Source organism: Schistocerca nitens, chromosome 3, assembly GCF_023898315.1.
Source record: "Schistocerca nitens isolate TAMUIC-IGC-003100 chromosome 3, iqSchNite1.1, whole genome shotgun sequence".
Lineage (NCBI taxonomy): Eukaryota > Metazoa > Arthropoda > Insecta > Orthoptera > Acrididae > Schistocerca > Schistocerca nitens.
The window spans coordinates 741,111,991-741,125,374 of NC_064616.1; the positions used below are offsets into that span (position 1 = coordinate 741,111,991).

The following is a 13,384-nucleotide window of genomic DNA, read 5'->3' on the forward strand; positions in this document are numbered from 1 at the left end:
TTTCCATCTGAGCTATTGATATTCATACAGGTGGTTCTCTTTTCTCCAAACGTGTCGTAATTTTCCTCCTGTAGCCATTCCTGCTTAGCCATTTTGCACTTCCTGTCGATCTCATTTTTTAGACGTTTGTATTCGATTTCGCCTGCTTCATTTATTTCATTTTTATATTTGCTCCCTTCATCGATTAAATTCAAGATCTCTTGTGTTAGCCATGCGTTTCTACTAGCCCTCGTCTTTTTACCTATTTCATCCGCTGCTGCCTTCACTATTTCATCTCTGAAAGCTACCCACTCTTCTTCTACTGTATTCCTTCCCCCTGTTTTTGTCAGTCGTTCCTTAATGCTCCCCCTGAAACCCTCTTCAGCCTCTGCTTCTTTCAGTTTATCCAAGTCCCATCTCCTTAAATTCCCATCTTTTTGCAGTTTCTTCGGTTTTAATCTGCAGTTCATAACTAATAAATTGTGGTCAGAGTCCACATCCGCCCCTGGGAATGTCTCACAATTTATAATCTGGTTCCTAAATCTCTGCCTAATAATTATTTAATCGGTACATTAATATACTTAGGTACAATTTTCCATTGTTACAACCTCTCGATATACTACAGCATCATCCGCAAAAAGCCTCAGTGAACTTCCGATGTCATCCACAAGGTCATTTTTGTAAATTGTGAACAGCAACGGTCCGACACTCCCCTGCAGCACACCTGAAATCACTCTTACTTCGGAAGACTTCTCTCAATTAAGAATGACATGCTGCGTTCTGCTATGTAGGAACTCTTCAATCCAATCACACAATTGGTCTGATAGTCCATATGCTATTACTTTGTTCATTAAACGACTGTGGGGAACTGTATCAAACGCCTTGCGGAAGTCAAGAAACACAGCATCTACCTGGGAACCCGTGTCTATGGCCCTCTGAGTCTCGTGGACGAATAGCGCGAGCTGCGTTTCACACGATCGTCTTTTTCGAAACCCATACTGATTCCTACAGAGTAGATATTCAGTTTCCAGAAAAGTCATTATACTCGAACATAATACGTGTTCCAAAATTCTACAACTGATCGACGTTAGAGATATAGGTCTATAGTTCTGCACATCTGTTCGACGTCCCTTCTTGAAAACGGGGATGACCTGTGCCCTTTCCCAATCCTTTGGAATGCTACGCTCTTCTAGAGACCTACGGTACACCGCTGCAAGAAGGGGGGCAAGTTCCTTCGCGTACTCTGTGTAAAACTGAACTGGTATCCCATCAGGTCCAGCGGCCTTTCCTCTTTTGAGCGATTTTAATTGTTTCTCTATCCCTCTATCGTCTATTTCGATATCTACCATTTTGTCATCTGTGCGACAGTCTAGAGAAGGAACTACAATGTAGTCTTTTTCTCTGAAACAGCTTTGGAAAAAGACGTTTAGTATTTCGGCGTTTAGTCTGTCATCCTCTGTTTCAGTACCATTTTGGTCACAGAGTGTCTGGACATTTTGTTTCGATCCACCTACCACTTTGACATAAGACCAAAATTTCTTAGGATTTTCTGCCAAGTCAGTACATAGAACTTTACTTTCGAATTCATTGAACGCCTCTCGCATGGCCCTTCTCACATTACATTTCGCTTCGCGCAATTTTTGTTTGTCTGCAAGGTTTTGGCTATGGCTATGTTTATGTTTGCTGTGAAGTTCCCTTTGCTTCCGCAGCAGTTTTCTAACTCGGTGGTTGTACCACGGTGGCTCTTTCCCATTTCTTACGATCTTGCTCCCCCCATGAACCATGGACCTTGCCGTTGGTGGGGAGGCTTGCTTGCCTCAGCGATGCAGATACCCGTACCGTAGGTGCAACCACAACGGAGGGGTATCTATTGAGAGGCCAGACAAACGTGTGGTTCCTGAAGAGGGGCAGCAGCCCTTTCGGTAGTTGCAGGGGCAACAGTCTGGATGATTGACTGATCTGGCCTTGTAACACTAACCAAAACGGCCTTGCTGTGCTGGTACTGCGAACGGCTGAAAGCAAGGGGAAACTACAGCCGTAATTTTTCCCGAGGGCATGCAGCTTTACTGTATGGTTAAATGATGATGGCGTCCTCTTGGGTAAAATATTCCGGAGGTAAAATACTCCCCCATTCGGATCTCCGGGCGGGGACTACTCAGGAGGACGTTGTTATCAGGAGAAAGAAAACTGGCGTTCTACGGATCGGAGCGTGGAATGTCAGATCCCTTAATCGGGCAGGTAGGTTAGAAAATTTAAAAAGGGAAATGGATAGGTTAAAGTTAGATATAGTGGGAATTAGTGAAGTTCGGTGGCAGGAGGAACAAGACTTTTGGTCAGGCGAATACAGGGTTATAAATACAAAATCAAAACGTGGGAATGCAGGAGTAGGTTTAATAATGAATAAAAAAATAGGAGTGCGGGTAAGCTACTACAAACAGCATAGTGAACGCATTATTGTGGCCAAGATAGACACGAAGCCCACGCCGAACCACAGTAGTACAAGATTATATGCCAACTAGCTCTGCAGATGACGAAGAAATTGAAGAAATGTATGATGAAATAAAAGAAATTATTCAGATAGTGAAGGGAGACGAAAATTTAATAGCCATGGGTGATTGGAATTCGGTAGTAGGAAAAGGAATAGAAGGAAACGTAGTAGGTGAATATGGATTGGGGGAAAGAAATGAAAGAGGAAGCCGTCTGGTAGAATTTTGCACAGAGCACAACTTAAGAATCATAAAAGAAGGTTGTATACATGGAAGAAGCCTGGAGATACTGACAGGTTTCAGATAGATTATATAATGGCAAGACAGAGATTTATGAACCAGGTTTTAAATTGTAAGACGTTTCCAGGGGCAGATGTGGACTCTGACCACAATATATTGGTTATGAACTGTAGATTAAAACTGAAGAAACTGCAAGAAGGTGGGAATTTAAGGAGATGGGACCTGGATAAACTGAAAGAACCAGAGGTTGTACAGTGTTTCAAGGAGAGCATAAGGGAACAATTGACAGGAATGGGGGAAAGAAATACAGTAGAAGAAGAATGGGTAGCTTTGAGGGATGAAGTAGTGAAGGTAGCAGAGGATAAAGTAGGTAAAAAGACGAGGGCTAGTAGAAATCCTTGGGTAACAGAAGAAATATTGAACTTAATTGATCAAAGGAGAAAATATAAAAATGCAGTAAATGAAACAAGCAAAAAGGAATACAAAAGTCTCAAAAATGAGTTCGACAGGAAGTGCAAAATGGCTAAGCAGGGATGGCTAGAGGACAAATGTAAGGATGTAGAGGCTTGTCTCACCAGGGGTAAGATAGATACTGCCTACAGGAAAATTAAAGAGACCTTTGGAGAAAAGAGAGCCACTTGTATGAATATCAAGATGGATGGAAACCCAGTTCTAAGCAAAGAAGGCAAAGCAGAAAGGTGGAAGGAGAATATAGAGGGTCTATGCAAGGGCGATGTACTTGAGGACAATATTATGGAAATGGAAGAGGATGTAGATGAAGATGAAATGGGAGATGTGATACTGCGTGAAGAGTTTGACAGAGCACTGAGAGACCTGAGTCGAAACAAGGACCCCGGGAGTAGACAACATTCCATTAGAACTACTGATGGTCTTGGGAGAGCCAGTCCTGACAAAACTCTACCATCTGGTGACCAAGATATATGAGACCGGCGAAATACCCTCAGACTTCAAGAAGAATATAATAATTCCAATCCCAAAGGAAGCAGGTGTCGACAGATGTGAAAATTACCGAACTATCAGTTTAATAAGTCAAGGCTGCAAAATATTAACACGAATTCTTTACAGACGAATGGAAAAACTAGTAGAAGCCGACCTCAGGGAAGATCAGTTTGGATTCCGTAGAAATATAGGAACACGTGAGGCAATATTGACCCTACGACTTATCTTAGAAGCTAGATTAAGGAAAGGCAAACCTACGTTTCTAGCATTTGTAGACTTAGAGAAAGCTTTTGACAATGTTGACTGGAATACTCTCTTTCAAATTCTGAAGGTGGCAGGGGTAAAATACAGGGAGCGAAAGGCTATTTACAACTTGTACAGAAACCAGATGGCAGTTATAAGAGTCGAGGGACATGAAAGGGAAGCAGTGATTGGGAAGGGAGTGAGACAGGGTTGTAGCCTCTCCCCGGTGCTATTCAATCTGTATATTGAGCAAGCAGTAAAGGAAACGAAAGAAAAGTTCGGAGTAGGTATTAAAATCCATGGAGAAGAAATAAAAACTTTGAGGTTCGCCGATGACATTGTAATTGATGCTGAGGGAATCAGGTTTAGAAATGAGACACTTAAAGTAGTAAAGGAGTTTTGCTGTTTGGGGAGTAAAATAACTGATGATGGTCGAAGTAGAGAGGATATAAAATGTAGGCTGGCAATGGGAAGGAAAGCGTTTCTGAAGAAGAGAAATTTGTTAACATCGAGTATAGATTTAAATGTCAGGAAGTCGTTTCTGAAAGTATTTGTATGGAGTGTAGCCATGTATGGTAGTGAAACATGGACGATAAATAGTTTGGACAAGAAGAGAATAGAAGCTTTTGAAATGTGGTGCTACAGAAGAATGCTGAAGATTAGATGCGTAGATCACATAACTAATGAGGAGGTATTGAATAGAATTGGGGAGAAGAGAAATTTGTGGCACAACTTGACTAGTAGAAGGGGTCGGTTGGTAGGACATGTTCTGAGGCATCAAGGGATCACCAATTTAGTATTGGAGGGCAGCGTGGAGGGTAAAAATCGTAGAGGGAGACCAAGAGTTGAATACACTAAGCAGATTCAGAAGGATTTAGGTTGCAGTAGTTACTGGGAGATGAAGCAGCTTGCACAGGATAGAGTAGCATGGAGAGCTGCATCAAACCAGTCTCAGGACTGAAGACCACAACAACAACAACAACAACAACAACAACGATGTTGCTTGGCACACACTCATCTAGTGCATATTGTACGATGGTTTAAACTTTGTCCACTGATGCTCATCACTATCTGTACTTAAGACAAAACTTTTGTGTTGACCCGTCAGGTACTTGAAATCTACTTTTTGTTACTTTTGCTAAATAGAAAAATCTTCCCACCTTTTTTAATATTTCTATTTACGGCTGAAATCATCGATGCAGTAACCGCTTTATGATCGCTGATTCCCTGTTCTGCGTTAACTGTTTCAAACAGTTCGGGTCTGTTTGTCACCAGAAGGTCTAATATGTTATCGCCACGAGTCGGTTCTCTGTTTAACTGCTCACGGTAGTTTTCAGATAAAGCACTTAAAAAAATTTCACTGGATTCTTTGTCCCTGCCACCCGTTATGAACGTTTGAGTCTCCCAGTCTATATCCGGCAAATTAAAATCTCCACCCAGGACTATAACATGGTCGGGAAGTCTACTCGAAATATTTTCCAAATTATCCTTCAGGTGCTCAGCCACAACAGCTGCTGAACCAGGGGGCCTATAGAGACATCCAATTACCATGTCTGAGTCTGCTTTAACCGTGACCTTCACCCAAATTATTTCACATTTCGGATCTCCGTCAATTTCCTTCGATACTATTGCACTTCTTATCGCCATAAACACGCCTCCCCCTTCACTGCCGGGTTCGATTCCCGGCGGGGTCAGGGATTTTCTCTGCCTCGTGATGGCTGGGTGTTGTGTGCTGTCCTTAGGTTAGTTAGGTTTAAGTAGTTCTAAGTTCTAGGGGACTTATGACCACAGCAGTTGAGTCCCATAGTGCTCAGAGCCATTTGAACCATTTTGAACCCTTCACTGTCCAGCCTGTCTCTGCGGTATACATTCCAATCTGAGTTTAGAATTTCATTACTGTTCACACCTGGTTTCAGCCAGCTTTCTGTCCCTAGTACTATGTGGGCATTGTGACCGTTTACTAACGAGAGCACTTCTAGGACCTTTCTATAGACGCTCCTGCAGTTTACTATTAGCACATTAATATTGTTATCTCAGGAGGCGTCTTATCGGGCCTAGGGAGGGAATTCTCTAACTTAAAAAACCCACTCTCTCTCTCTCTCTCTCTCTCTCTCACTCACTCACTCACTCACTCAATCTCCCCCCCCTTCCCCCATTTCATTTTACTTCTTGCTCCTCAACTTTTCCCTCCAACTCACTCTTCATCACACTCCTATGCACTTGTGTCCATGCATCATTGGTTCTCCCTCCCCCAGCTACTCACCACAAAAAATTAAAACTCCATCACTATTTCTTCATTTCTCTTACACACTATATAAATACATAGAAACATAATAAAATACAATGACACATATAGTGAACTACAAAGAAAGAAAAGAAATATAGGTCAAAGAAAAACTAGTCGCAATTTTAACGACACTAATAAACAAAACAGACACTTGGAAGTATACAAACAAACAGTGAAGAGTGGTGTACGAAATTGTGCCGTGTTAAACGTAAGTCCGCAGCTCGTGGTCGTGCGGTAGCGTTCTCGCTTCCCGCGCCCGGGTTCCCGGGTTCGATTCCCGGCGGGGTCAGGGATTTTCTCTGCCTCGTGATGGCTGGGTATTGTGTGATATCCTTAGGTTAGTTAGGTTTAAGTAGTTCTAAGTTCTATGGGACTGATGACCATAGATGTTTAGTCCCATAGTGCTCAGAGCCATTTGAACCATTTTTTGTTAAACGTAAAAGACGCGTAGTTCTGCAAAGTAGCGTAAAATTAGACCACAAAATCAGTGCCTAACAAAGGAAGAAACCAAAAACATTCTACCAGACGATATTTCCTGATGTAGGCCAAACCAGAAATTACTATCAGTAAAAACCAACAATTTTTAACGAAATGTTTTTCGATCTAGAAAATAAATCAAATTGTAAATACCTTTAATTACAGACCACTGCTGATGCTTTACTTCAATAAGGCGAAACGCGTCTGGTGAGAAAAACACGTATTTCGTACCAGGTGTAACGACGGAACAAAAATATCCTCAGGCATAGAGTTCTGTCCACAATGTTCACTCGGAAACTGGTTGAGATGGATCTTCATTCACTGAGAGCAGCAGTGCCTGTCTGGCTTGAAATCGTTTGTGACTGAGAAGGCGTGACTTTCGTCTCTGGTCCATGTCGGTTAGGATCTGTTTACAACCGCTGTTCTTAACAGCGCGTCACATGACTGCGAGCTGTACACGACTCTTTGCAAACACGTTGATACAACAAGAAATCGGACAACTTCATTCACTGTGAGCTCATGGGCACATCCATACACGATAGCCGCTTCCTGCCATTCTGTCACATCTCCACGTCGATCCATCTTCCTGCACTCATTCATTACAGCTGAGTGACACATACATCGCCTCACTGTCGTGAGTCAGGTGGACGGTATCAGTTCTGCACCATCTGTAACGCTTCAGAGCAACCAGTCTGCTCATTTATTGTGGGAGGAGGGGGGGCGGAAGGTAATTTCCACCACTCCTGGTCGTGCTTCATACGCCAGAAGGATATAAGCAAGATTACAGTTTGCAGACCTTTCTTTCAGAAAGGTCACGACTTCCGCTTTGAGTGACTTAACGAGAACATTGACAACGTAAATTAGGAAAATCAGATGGAGATTTGAACACCACTTCTATCAACCACGGATCAGCTGTCTTGAGGACTGAGTTATCTCACTCAGCCTGCGTCAGGAGCACACCCTCCTCTGGTACACCAGATCTGGTTGTTATTAAATAGCATCCTGTGGCGCGGATGCGTCGCAGTGAGCAATGCATCTGTCGAGACCGTAGCTTTTGTTGTAAAGTTTTGGACACGATGCGAGCAACTGGCCGAGGATAGACGGTCTGCAGTGTGGGATTTTATGAATCTAGATGACTATTGAGCAGTATTGTGCGACATCTGGTTCATACGGAAGTGAAAATTAGAAAATGATTAAAGCTTTGGATTTAGAAAAAATTTCTACTTGGTATGATGAATGGCAGCTAGCTCTAAATGTAGAAAAATGCAAGTTAATGCAGATGAGTAGCAAAAACAAACCCATAATGTTCGAATACAGGATTATTCGCAAAAACAAGTACAGGATTATTAGTTTGCTGTTTGACAGTCACGGCGATAAAGTATCTAGGCGCAACGTTGCATAGCGATATGAAACGGATGGAGCGTGTAAGGACTGTAGCAGGGAAGGCGAATGATCGACTTCGGTTTGTTGGGAGAAATGGTTCAAATGGCTCTAAGCGCTATGGGACTTAACATCTGAGGTCATCAGTCCCCTAGAACTTAGAACTACTTAAACCTAACTAACCTAAGGACATCACACACATCCATGCCCAAGGCATGCGACCGTAGCAGCAGGGCGGTTCCGGACTGAATCGCCTACAACCGTTCCGCTACAGCGGCCGGATTATTGGGAGAATTTAGGAAAAGTGTAGTTCATCTGTAAAGGAGACAGCATATAGGACACTAGTGCTACCCATTCTTGATTACTGTTCGAGTGTTTGGGATCTGCTCCAGCTCGGATTGAACGAAGACATCGAAGCAATGCAGAGACGGGCTGCTAAATTTGTTACCAGAAGGTTCTAACAACACGTAAGTATCACGGAGATGTTTCAGGAGCTCAAATGGGAATACTTGGAGGAAATAATTCAAAAGCCAAGATCACTTAAATACTGTTTACTGGATGACCGGTTTCAACACACTAAAGGTGCTGTCATCGGATCTGTGAAGATATAACATGACAGGTTTGAGGGAGGGCTTACATGAGTTACACTATATATATTACTATTAGTACAGTACCACATACCTGAACGTACATAAACATTTATAAAGCATTTGTATATAACGATACATGAGGCAGATGTTTAGAAATGTGGTAATATCGCGTACAGACGTATGACCCAAGTGACAGCCAATCACCGGACCACGTTAGAATTCCGTGAGTTCCGCGGTGTGCCCCATTCTGCTCTCTCATGATGTCTAATGACTACTGACAAGGGAACCTCCCCATCGCACCCCCCTCAGATTTAGTTATAAGCTAACACAGTGGATAGGCCTTGAAAAACTGAACACAGATCAATCGAGAAAACAGGAAGAAGTTGTGTGGAATTATGAAAAAAATAAGCAAATTATAAAAACTGAGTAGTCCATGCGGAAGATAAGCAACATCAAGGATAATGTGAGCCAAGGAGCGCCGTGGTCCCGTGGTTAGCGTGATCAGCTGCGGAGCGAGAGGTCCTTGGTTCAAGTCTTCCCTCGAGTGAAAAGTTTAATTTTTTATTTTCAGACCATTATTATCCGTCCGTCCCATGCGAGGTAACTGCGCCGTAGTATGGGGACGCTACACCTAAACGGAAAAATTTGAAAACGTTAAAAACATGTTTTGACAGAGCGCAGGGAAAACTGTGCGATTGTGAAACTGTTGCATTCATTTGTTGCAGTTCATGTGACAAAATCGGGCAAGGTAGAAGAATCTTTTTACCCATTCGCGAAGTGTACAAGTTAGGTGGGTCGACAACACATTCCTGTCACATGACGCACATGCCGTCGCCAGTGTCGTATAGAATATATCAGACGTGTTTTTCTGTGGAGGAATCGGTTGACCTATGACCTTGCGATCAAATGTTTTCGGTTCCCATTAGAGAGGCACGTATTTTCGTCTACTAATCGCACGGTTTTGCGGTGCGGTCGCAAAACACAGACACTAAATTTATTACAGTGAACAGAGACGTCAATGAACGAACGGACAGATCGTAACTTTGCGAAAATAAAGAGAGTAAACTTTTCACTCGAGGGAAGGCTTGAACCAAGGACCTCTCGTTCCGCAGCTGCTCACGCTAACCACGGGACCACGGTGCTCTTGAGCTCGGGCTATCCGTGATGTTGCATATCTTACGCATGGACTACTCAGTTTGTATATTTTGCTTATTATTTCATAGTTCCACACAACTTCCTCCTGTTTTCTCGATCGATCTGTGTTCAGTTTTTCAAGGCCTATCCACTGTGCCAGCTTATAACTAAATCTGAGGGGGGTGTGATGGGGAGGTTCCCCTGTGAGGTCGCTGATTGGAGTACCTAGCAGTAGGTGGCAGCACAATGCACCTAATGTGAAAAACGTATGTTTTTGGGTGTGTCCGGATACTTTTGATCACATAGTGTACCATCCGGTCTGCCGAGTGCTGACGCCACACGGGGTACAGTCAGCCCTTGTGAGGCAAATTGTCGTAAACTGACATACGGCCGGGAGAGCGGTGTGCTGACCACATGCCCCTCTATATCCGCATCCAGTGGCGCCTTCATGGCCTGTTCGGGCGGCGTTTAGTTCTGGAAGCCGTTAGATATATTGCTTAACAATATAGACAAGTGCTAGGCAGATAAGTTATGGGGGAAGGGGGGGGGGGGAGACATCGAGGGGCAACGAGAATTGTGTCGAGGTTGGATGTTTACTTGGATAACGCGACTGCTAGCGAAAAGTAGGAAGTCGAGTTTCTAGTTCAGTTCCCGGCACAAATTTTCTGTTGTCACTTTGGACAAATGTCAACCTCCAGCTATCCTGATTTAGGTTTAAGGGATCTTGGTAAACCTCAGGCAAATGCTGCTGTGGTCTATGGGCAATTGTTTGGACCCTGCTTCCTACAACTTTGTAGCACTCGATCTCTAATTATCAAACTGTAGATTCGACGTTATTTGCAGAATTTTGGGTGATGGTGGTGATTTTATATTTTTTTTTTAGATACTATACGTTAGGACGTTAGATATTTTGAAATTTCTGCTCATATTCAGCTATTAACAAATACAGGGTGTAATGCTCTGGCTAGACGCGAGGAAGAAATTAATATTCCCAGTCCGACCTAAAAGTTTCGAGACTGGATTAATGAAAAATAGAGAAAAGTTAAGATAGTGGTTTTAAAGAGTCAGGTGTTTTACATGTGTCTCCCTCCACCTGAGCACAACGGACAGAACGTTCCTACAACCATGTGAAACTGTGAGAAAAGTCCTTCTGGATGTTGTGCAGCCGGCCGCGGTGGTCTCGCGGTTCTAGGCACGCAGTCCGGAACCGTGCGACTGCTGCCGTCGCAGGTTCGAATCCTGCCTCGGGCATGGATGTGTGTGATGTCCTTAGGTTAGTTAGGTTTAAGTAGTTCTAAGTTCTAGGGGACTGATGACCACAGCAGTTGAGTCCCATAGTGCTCAGAGCCATTTGAACCATTTGATGTTGTGCAAGTCACACATCACATCGGCTTGAATGTCAGTTATGTCGTCAAAGCGTTGAACCTTCCTGTGAATTTCTGCATTTGTCGATTTGTGGTAGGTCCATACTTATAACACCAAGTCTCGTCACGCGTGACGATTTTGGCCATTTTTTGCCGAGAAAGAATTGTCTGCGTTTTGCATTTCAGTCAGGTCGCCGCAGGATGCCGCATGGCGTCGTTTTGTTCGGGAGACAATTTGTGAGGGAAAAACTTTGCTCACACTTTTCTCTTTTTCAAAGCGGTCTGGAAAATTCGTTGAACACTTAATGTAGAGATGTCCCTCCATTGTGATTTGTGTTGGAACAATGTTGACATATTACGGCCGCACGTCCACTACTTAACACATCCTACTCACAACTGTCTACTGCAATGCACACCTGTTGTTTCCAGTTGTTAATTCGGACTGACACCATAGTTACTGCGCTGGCGTCACTTATACCCCTGGAATAAAATCCTTATCTGAACTTCTTGGGCGGACCTTGTAGTTCACCGATGCCAAGATAAATAGTAAAAGTTATCCGGTTTTCGATTCCAAATCGTTCTGAGGACAGAATCTATCTACCACTATTCAGTGTGACATACAATCTAGTGCTTAAACTCGGTTTTTGGCGTGTCTGATAGGGCAGAAAAAGATGCAAGGTAATGTACAACACGTGGAGTATGACGGAAGGGATTAGAAACATGTAAAGTGTCCGTCTGTGTACTTTATATTAGTAAGATAATTATTTCGTAAGAGGTTAGATGCTGTCATTTAGGACGGAATACTGCTGACTACTGATATTTATCGAACTGACCTAAAAATCAGCTTCTGTGTAAAATCTGTAATACGCTTCTTATTATTGGGCGATTACTACTCTTGCAGCAACAAGCTTTTAAACTCTTTTTTTTCGCCGCAGTCATCCACCTTCAACCTATAAGCAGTTATTTAGTAACGGCTTAGAAGCAACGTGTGGGGCCGAACAGTATCTAGAGGAATTATGTATGATTTTCTTTCAGGTTCAGAAGAGGCTGCTTCTCTATTACCCTTGTCGTATCTTTGTGAATTGTGTTCCGATTTCGGTACATTGACTGTTTCGGACGCCCTGCCGCAAAATACCATCAAGGTACTGTCAGCGACAAAAGTCATAAAACAATGCGACACTTCTTAGTAAACATGTCATGTGTTCTTACAAGAGCCAACCCGACATCGGGATAACGCATTGTAAGAGTTTGGGGATTGTTTGTTTTGTCTGAACTTCGCCCCAATGTACTGAGAGTAGGAATTTAATTTTGTAATTTTTGTTACGTAATTTACACTGGTGAGCCAAAACATTGTGAGCACTGCCTACCGCGAAATTGCATGTCACGTGTTGGCGTTACGGGCACCTGACATCGTAAGAAAAGTTTAAGGGGCAGTCAAATGAAAATGAGACTGATGGAAAAAGTAGGTAAACTGTTTAGTATTTCAAAAGTAATCGGCTTGACTGTTAATACATTTATCGCACTGTTAGACAAGGCGGTCAGTGCCTTCATAGAAACATGTTTGCGGTTGCCTATGGATCTATTATTGCACCCAGGACTGAACCTCTTCGTCCGAGGCAAATCGACGGCCACGAATGTCTTCTTTCATGGTTCCAAAGTACGGAAATCGCATGGGGAGAGAGAGGGACTGTATGGAGGATGTGTAAGGGCTTTGCAGCGCCCACTCACATGTTGCCAAGGTTGTTTCGATTAAGCTGCAGAAGTTTCGCTGGGAAGCCCATAAACACCCTCCATACAGCCCAGACATCTCCCCCTCCAATTTACGAATTTTTGGAGCCGTGAAGAAAGACATTCGTCGCCGTCAATTTGTTTCGGATGAAGAGGAGCATACTTGGATACAGTCATTGTACCGTAGGCAACCGCCAACATTTTTCCATGAAGGCAGTAACTATCTTTTCTCGTTGTAGGATAATTGTATTAACAGTTAAGGAGATTACTTTTGAAGTAATGAAAGTTTACTTACTTTTCTCCATTTGTCTCGTTTTCATTTGGCTCGCCCTCAGGGGTTAATTTCGGACAGAACGTGCCGGAACGGCGTTCAGGCACCGCACAGGTTTCAGGATGTCCTTTTTTTTTTAACTCACTGGAACAACCCAGCACCGGAGATTTAAAACAGTACACTACTCACTCCGTCTTCAGGCCACGAGTGGCCTTCCGGGACCATCCGACCGCCGTGTCATCCTT

At 43.3% G+C, this 13,384-nt stretch overlaps 1 protein-coding gene across 1 annotated transcript in view; it reads left to right on the plus strand.

The window, feature by feature from the left end:
• The window catches only part of LOC126248717 (dedicator of cytokinesis protein 3), a 1,129,652-nt gene that overhangs the window by 686,343 nt on the left and 429,925 nt on the right, over positions 1-13,384 (plus strand). The gene's annotated exons all lie outside the window — the stretch shown is intronic.